The 7497-nt window shown below is 49.4% G+C and overlaps 1 protein-coding gene across 3 annotated transcripts in view; it reads left to right on the top strand.

Moving 5' to 3' along the window:
• Positions 1–344: 344 nt before the first annotated feature.
• The window catches only part of AACS (acetoacetyl-CoA synthetase), a 62796-nt gene continuing 55643 nt past the window's right edge, over positions 345–7497 (top strand). For all 3 annotated transcript variants that reach the window (XM_021708168.1, XM_021708169.1, XM_021708167.1), the window contains exons 1-2: positions 345–442; positions 1851–1971. The gene's annotated coding sequence lies outside the window, so the exon portion shown is untranslated. The remainder of the gene's footprint in view (positions 443–1850; positions 1972–7497) is intronic.

The raw sequence follows: 7497 nt of genomic DNA, 5'->3' as shown, positions 1-7497 counted from the left end.
TCCCAGCTTCTTGGGAGGCTAAGGTGAGAGGATCACTGGAGCCCAGGAGGCTGAGGCTGCAGTGAGCCATGATGATGCTACTTTATTAAAACAACAGTGAGACCCCAACTCAAAAAAAAAAAAAGATATCAACTCTCTACCTTGGCGCTTTTGTTCCTTTTGGGGACTGGCAGGGATGGGTTTGCTTCAGTAAAAATTAAGCCCCCTTCTCCCCAGGTCAATTCCCATCAGATACTGGGCTTGCTTGGGCGTCCCGGTGATTCCTCGGGTGTGAATGAGCACCCAGACTTCCCGTCTGAAGTTTATCTGAGCCCTGTGCCAATTTATTTTCTTTTTAGAGAGTTACGATGACTTATACCACTGGTCTGTTGAGTCGTATTCAGACTTCTGGGCTGAGTTCTGGAGTTTCAGCGGAATCGTCTTCTCTCGCGCATATGATGAGGTGAGGAGGGCTTCACCCCTGCGTTCGCGCTCTTGTGGTCGTTGCAGAGTGAAGTGTTGGCTGGGGGGATGCTGAACCACACCCTCTTTTACACTCTCACGCAGATGGGAGGAAGTCAGTGCCCCAGAGGACTGGCACTGAATTATCTGGGCCCTGCTGAGGCCCTGCAAACAGAGCTGTCTCCCATGTGGACCCTATGCCTGTCCTGGGAACTTAGGCATTCCTCGGTAGTAGGGTTTTTTTTTTTTTTTGAGTTGGATCTCACTCTGTCGCCCAGACTGGAGTTCAGTGGCCGCTCCCGGCCACCACAGCCTTGACCTGCTGGGCTCCGGCAATCCTTCCACCTCAGCCTTCTAAGCAGCTGGAACTACAGGCGCGTGCTACCATGCCCAGCTAATTTTTTGATTTATTGTAGAGATGAGGTCTCGCCAAGTTGCCCAGGCGGGTCTCGAACCTGCGGGCTCAGGCAATCCACTCACCTCGGCCTCTCAAAACGCGGGATTACAGGCTGAGCCACCGAGCCCGGCTCTGTTGTCATCTTTTTAAGCTCTCAGTGATTTATTTCTTCTTTTAGCCTAGATTTAGAGAACCTTGCAACTCCTCATACTGTGAGTCAGTAAACATCTGGAGAAAGGTTCCTATTATTCAAAGTACAACTAATTGTCTTTTTGGAGCAAACCATTCTGAAAGGCTGATCTGTTAGTACTTAGAGAATAAAAATCAAGGTTCCAGGACCCTAAGGAAGGAAGCAGAGTCAAACTCCCAGGAAATGGTGGGGGAGGGCAGATGGTTCTCAAGGCTGCTCACCAGGTTTCATGTGTCTGGTCAGAGCCTGACATGTTGGGCAGGTGTCAGTGCCAGCATCTTTCATGACGTAGGTGGTTCATAAATGTTTGTTGAAAGAGTGATTACTGGGGATGGTTGTTTTCCCTTGACATTCATTTCTGTTTTTTTTTTTTTGAGTTGGGGTCTCTTTCTGTCACCCAGGCTGAAGTGTAGTGTCATGATCACAGCTCAACACAGCCTTGACCTCCTATGCTCAGGCTATCCTTCTGCCTTAGCCTCCCGAGTAGCTGGGACTACAGGAGTGCGCCACCATGCCCAGCTAAGTTTTTGACTTTTTTGTAGAGACAAGCTCTTGTTATGTTGCCCAGGTGGTCTCAAACTCCTGAGCTCAAGCAGTCCTCCTGCCTTGACCTCCCAAAGTTCTGGGATTATGGGCGTGAGCCACTGTACCCGGCTCCTTTGACGTTAATTTCTATTTTCTGTTTAAAGCCTTTAGACCAGTTCAGAGTTCAGTGTGTCAAGTGAGGTAATGATGCTATGGGCCTATGAATTAGCAGAATTGCCTTTCTTTACCTGTGGCGTCTCATGTGTGTGTGTGTCGGTTTGCCATCGTTCTCTGCAGGTTGTGGACACATCGAAAGGAATCGCAGACATCCCCGAATGGTTCAAAGGCAGTCGCCTCAACTATGCCGAAAACCTGCTGAGACACAGGGAGAATGACAGAGTGGCCCTCTATGTCGCAAGTGAGTCTTGGCAGTTAAGTCCCAGATGGTACACACATGCAGTGCCACATGTTTGCAGAGGCTCCCAAGGAAGCAGAAACCACAGTGTAGGATTTTCAGTATCTTGGCACCTTTTGACATAAATTAAGACTTCTGTTGACTTTGTTTTTGCTGAGGAGGGGAGAGGCCAGTGTGTGGTCATGGTTTATGGGACATCTGGCATTAACTAGCTCGAGTCACTTGGAAAGTCAGTGATGGAACTGTGGCTAGACTCTCTTCCCACTTCTCCTTTTATTTTTTTCTTTTGAGTTGGAGTCTTGCTCTGTCACCCAGACTGGAGTGCAGTGGCCGCTCCCGGCCACCGCAGCCTCGACCTGCTGGGCTCCGGCTGCGATCCTTCCGCCTCAGCCTTCCAAGTAGCTGGAACTACAGGCGCATGCTCCCACCCCTGGCTGATTTTTTTATTTATTGTAGAGATGAGGTCTCACCAAGTTGCCCAAGCGGGTCTCGAGCCTGTGGGTTCGGGCAGTCCACTCATCTCAGCCTCCCAAAGGTGTGGGATTATAGGCTGAGCCACCGAGCCCGACTTCCACTTCTCCTTGTAGAAGGTTTTTGTTTTGTTTTGTTTTTTGAGTCGGGGTCTCACGCTGTTACCCAGGCCGGAGGGCAGTGGCACAATCGCAGTTCACCATAGTCTCGACCTCCTGGGCTATGGCAGTCCTTCTGCCTCAGCTCCTGATTGACTGGGACTACAGTTGCATGCCACCACATGCTGATTTTTTTATTTAAAAATTTTTTTTTGTAGAGATGAGGTTTGCTATGTTGTCCAGGCTGATGTAAAACTCCTGGGCTCAAGGAATCCTCCTGCCTTGGCCTCCCAAAGTGCTAGGGTTACAGGTGTGATCCACCATACCCGACCTAAAATAAAGTGGAAAGAAAATTCTAATTTATGTACTAAGCAGTCTCCAGAAGAATTGGAATAAACAAAATATTTTATTTTTATTTATTTATTATTTTATTTTATTTTTTTGAGTTGGAGTCTTACTCTGTTGCCCAGGCTAGAAGGCAGTGGCATGCTCTCGACCCACTGTACTCAGGCAATTCTTTTGCCTCAGCCTTCCAAGTATCTGGAACCACACAAACTTGCGCCACCAGGCCTGGCTAATTTTCTTTGATTTATTGTAGAGATGAGGTCTTGCCATGTTGCCCAGGCTGGTTTCGAACTGGTGGGTTCAGGCAGTCCTCTTACCTCAGCCTCCCAAAGTGCTGAGATTACAGGCGTGAGCCCTGTGCCCAGCTAACAAAATATTTTGAATAAGCTGGGAGTTTTCTTAGTAAGGAGGCTACTATGGTTAGCCCCCTAATTCAATTAGATTTTTTTACTGAAGCTGAATATTTGTGAAACGTGACACTGAATGTGTCTGGTGTTGTTAGGAGGTGTGACACGTATGTGGATTTTCTAGGTGCCTGAACCTTTTCCCTTTGTGTAATGCAACTTTATCCATTTTATGCTTTTTGTTGCAAATGTATTTTCCTTATTTTTTAATTTTAAAGATGTGGGGTACAATTCAGGGTTAGGTATACAAATGGTCATTGTGTAGGTAAAGTTTGGGCCTCACTTTGATCCCCACTTCACCTGATTTCGGATCAGGTACCCTTATTGATGAAGTGTGCCCCTACCCTGCCCCCCGGCAGTTTCCCATTCCTGCCAATCCCTTATTTTTATAGTATTATGGTAATTGCTCTTATGAGTGAGAACATGCAGTACTCAGTTCTTTGTTTCTGCGAATGTATTTTCATCATTTTTGTTGGGTCTCCCTGTAACATTACTGCATAACCTTTGTATTTTAGATTCGGGGGGGTCCACGTTTGTGACACAGGTGTGTTGCACATTGGTGAGGTCTGGGCTTCAATGCAGCCCGCTACCCAAGCAGTGAGCGTGGTACCCAGTGGTGACTTTTTAACCCTTCTTCCTCCCCATTTCGGGGTCCCCAGTGTCTCTCCCCATCTTCGTGCCCATGTGTGCCCAGTGTCTGACTCCCACTTATGAGTGAGACCATGCGGTATTTGGTTTTCTGTTTTTGTGCTAATTTTCTTAGAACAATGACCTCCAGCCACATCCACATTGCTGCAAAGGATGTGATTTTGTTTTTTTTGTGACTGTGAAACTATCTGTTTTAGACACAAGATGTTTTAAAAGTTGTGGGAAACATGCTTAAGTAGAGGTGATGGTGCACCATGGAGCTTTTGTTTTCATGACTCAAGGCTTCTGATTTTTGGATGGTGTCAAAGTCTGCTGCGCTTGAGAGCTGTTGAGGTGTGGGGAGAAGGCTCCAAGTTGCTGGGTTCTCCTCTGGCGCCTGCCCGCCTTGGCGTGTTTCTGTCCTGACTTTGTTTCCAGCTGTTGTTCCTTGCAGTTCTGACCTCCTTGCCTCCAGCAACCCTTGTCTTCAGTAAAAACTCCTGTGTGTAGTCCGTGGTGGTGTGGATAATCGATTGTTGTGCTTGTACGAGTACAATAGTGCCTCAGACAGGAAGCATTGGGCCCCAGTGAGAGTTTGTGAGGTCCCGTCCCAGTGCCATCCTCAATAGCTGTGTGACTTTGGGTAAGTCACTCAACCTCTCTGGGCCTGTTTCTGCATCCATCAGATGGAAAGGATCATAGTACCTGCTTCGGGGTTATTGCAGACAGTAAGGGAGTGTATCTATATCCATATATCTTAGCACCGTCCTTGGCACAGAGGAAATATGCAGGATTCTCGGTCAGGGTTGCACGTCTGAAATCCCTGTGTAGCTTAAATGTCTTATTTATTTATTTGTTTTTTATTTTTATTTTTTTTTTGAGTTGGAGTCTCACTCTGTCGCCCAGACTGGAGTGCAGTGGCCGCTCCCGGCCACCGCAGTCTCGACCAGCTGGGCTCCGGCGATTCTTCCTCCTCAGCCTTCCAAGTAGCTGGAACTACAGGCGCGTGCTACCACACCTGGCTGATTTTTTGATTTACTGTAGAGATGAGGTCTCGCCGAGTTCCCCGGGTGGGCCTCGAACCCGCAGGCTCAGGCAATCCACTCACCTCAGCCTCCCAAAAGTGCGGGATTATAGGCTGAGCCACTGAGCCCGGCCTATTTATTTGTTTTTTAAAAAGCTATATATTCAGGCTGGGCATAATGGCTCACGCCTGTAATCCCAGTACATTGGGCAGATTGCTTGAGCCTAGAAGTTCAAGATCAGCCTGGGCAACATAGTGAGACCATGTCTCTACAAAAAATAAAATCGTTAGCCGGGTGTGGTGGTGCATGCCTATAGTCCCAGCAACTTGGGAGGCTGAGGCTGGAGAATCGCCTGAGCCCCAGAGGTCGAGGTGGTGGTGAGCCATGATTGTGCCATTGCATTCCAGCCTGGGCAACAGAGTGAGACCATGACTTAAAAAAAAAATTAGTCTGGGTGCGGTGGCATAAGCCTGTAATTCCAGCACTTTGGGAGGCCGAGGTGAAGGGATTGCCCGAGCCCACGGGTTTGAGAACAGCCTGGGCAACTTGGTGAGAACTCATCTCTACAATAAATTAAAAAATTCACCAGGCATGGGAGTGCGCGCCTGTAGTTCCGGTTACTTGGAAGGCTGAGGTGGAAGGATTGCCTGGGCCCAGTGGGCTGACCCTGGGATCCCTGTGAGTGTGCCACTGTGCTCCAGCATGGGCGACAGAGTGAGACTCCAACTAAAAAAAAAAAGTATATATTTAGCAAGAGTTTATTGAACACTTATTTCGTCTAAAACATCTCGCAGTATAAGACTCAGATATCTGCTGCAGTCAGGTTCTGCCTCCAGGATATTACATTCTGATCATGGACATAAGGCCAACATGCATAGAAACAGCTGACAGTCTAAAGTTGTTATGGAATTCCATGCCAACACAAGTCTCAGAGCTGGCAGTTTCTTTTAGAAGCCAGAGAAAGATTAATTTGCTGTGACACAAAACACTCATCAAAAAATGAATTTCTAGCTGGGTGTGGTGACTCGTGCCTGTAATCCCAGAGCTTTGGATTTGAGGCTTTGGATTGGAGAGCTTTGGATTGGAAGCGGGAGGATCTCTTGAGACAAGGAGTTTGGACCAGCCTGGGCAACATAGCAAGATTCTGTCTCTACAAAACATAAAAGAATAGCTGGGTATGGTTGTGCACACCTGTAGACCCAACTACTTGGGAGGCTGAGGCCGGAGGATCGCTTGAATCCAGAACTTTGAGGCTCTAGTGAGCTATGATCTCACGACTGCACTCCAACCTGGGTGACAGAGTGAGACACTCTCCAAAAAAAAAAAAAATTTTCATTTTCTAAGTTTCCAAGAAACCTCACTCTCTCCCTAGATTAGTGAAAGAAACTAAACCACCGGACGTAGGCACAAACACCCTACCCAGGGTGTGGAGCGAGGACACCCTTTGCCACCGTGGGAAGGACCAGAAACCTCCCATGCAGCTTCTGAAATTGTGGCTATCCTGTTCCCACCGAGGCGTCCCGGACCACATCTTCCAGGGATGGCCCCAGGCGCGCGTGTACTTGCAAAGTCCACAGGCGCGTCTGAGGATGTTCCTGGCCAAGACCACGGAGTGTCGTCCTCCTGTGCGGCCTGGCGGGTCAGCACTGGTTCACGCCTTCCCTGGCGCCAGCCATGCTGCAGGGGAGGCCGGTGCACAGCAGCCTCGAACGCTCTGTTGGTGCTCAGCTGGCAGTCTCTTGCCTGTGAGGAAGCGTCTGCACACCCGCCCGTCCCTCGACTCATTCATGGGCCTTGTGTTAAATGCCTCCTCTGTGCTGGGAACGCAGAGTTGAATGGGACAGACTGGCTCCCCGCTGTCGGGAGGCTTGATGTGTGGGATGGTCATAAAAAAGAAAACATGTAATAACATTCCAGACAGCCTTGGTGCTCAGAAGGGCAAGGAACACGCCGTTGTGGGAACGCGATGGTGGCAGGGGTGCAGGCTGTGTAGACGGGCCCCTTGCAAGCCAGTCTGGAGGGGGTGAGATTTGAGCAGAGACTTGACTAAAAGCAAGTGAGTCATGGGATGAGGGGGGTGAGGCGGGGTGAGGAGGAGTAAGGAGGGGAGGGGAGGGAGATTCTAGGCTCAGGAAGCCGGAGCAAACCCCAGGGTGCGGAGGAAACAAGGGAAACTGGCAGGGCCAGGAGACCAGGCCCAGGACCTCAGGGGGTCTGGGAGGCAGTGGGGGTTCTCAGGGTCAGAGCCGGGGAGCTCAACGGGGACTTGGCTATGGGGTGGAGAGCAGGAAGAGGTGCATCATGGGACAGGAGAGACTGGCTTAGGAGATGGCTGGGTGCCCCGACTCTGACCTGTGGCAGGGGCTGCTCATAGGAAGATTCTGGGGCTTGTGGGGTGTCCCCCATGGACCTACACTTTCAGCAAAGCCATTGTATGAAGTCCTAGATTTATTTATTATTTCATTTTATTTTTGAGTTGGAGTCTTACCCTGTCGCCCAGACTGGAGTGCAGTGGCCGCTCCCGGCCACTGCAGTCTCGACCTGCTGGGCTCTGGCGAT

This window comes from Carlito syrichta, unplaced genomic scaffold (genome assembly GCF_000164805.1).
Source record: "Carlito syrichta isolate Samal-C Ts95f unplaced genomic scaffold, Tarsius_syrichta-2.0.1 Scaffold131698, whole genome shotgun sequence".
Lineage (NCBI taxonomy): Eukaryota > Metazoa > Chordata > Mammalia > Primates > Tarsiidae > Carlito > Carlito syrichta.
This window is presented reverse-complemented; position numbering and strand designations above follow the sequence as displayed.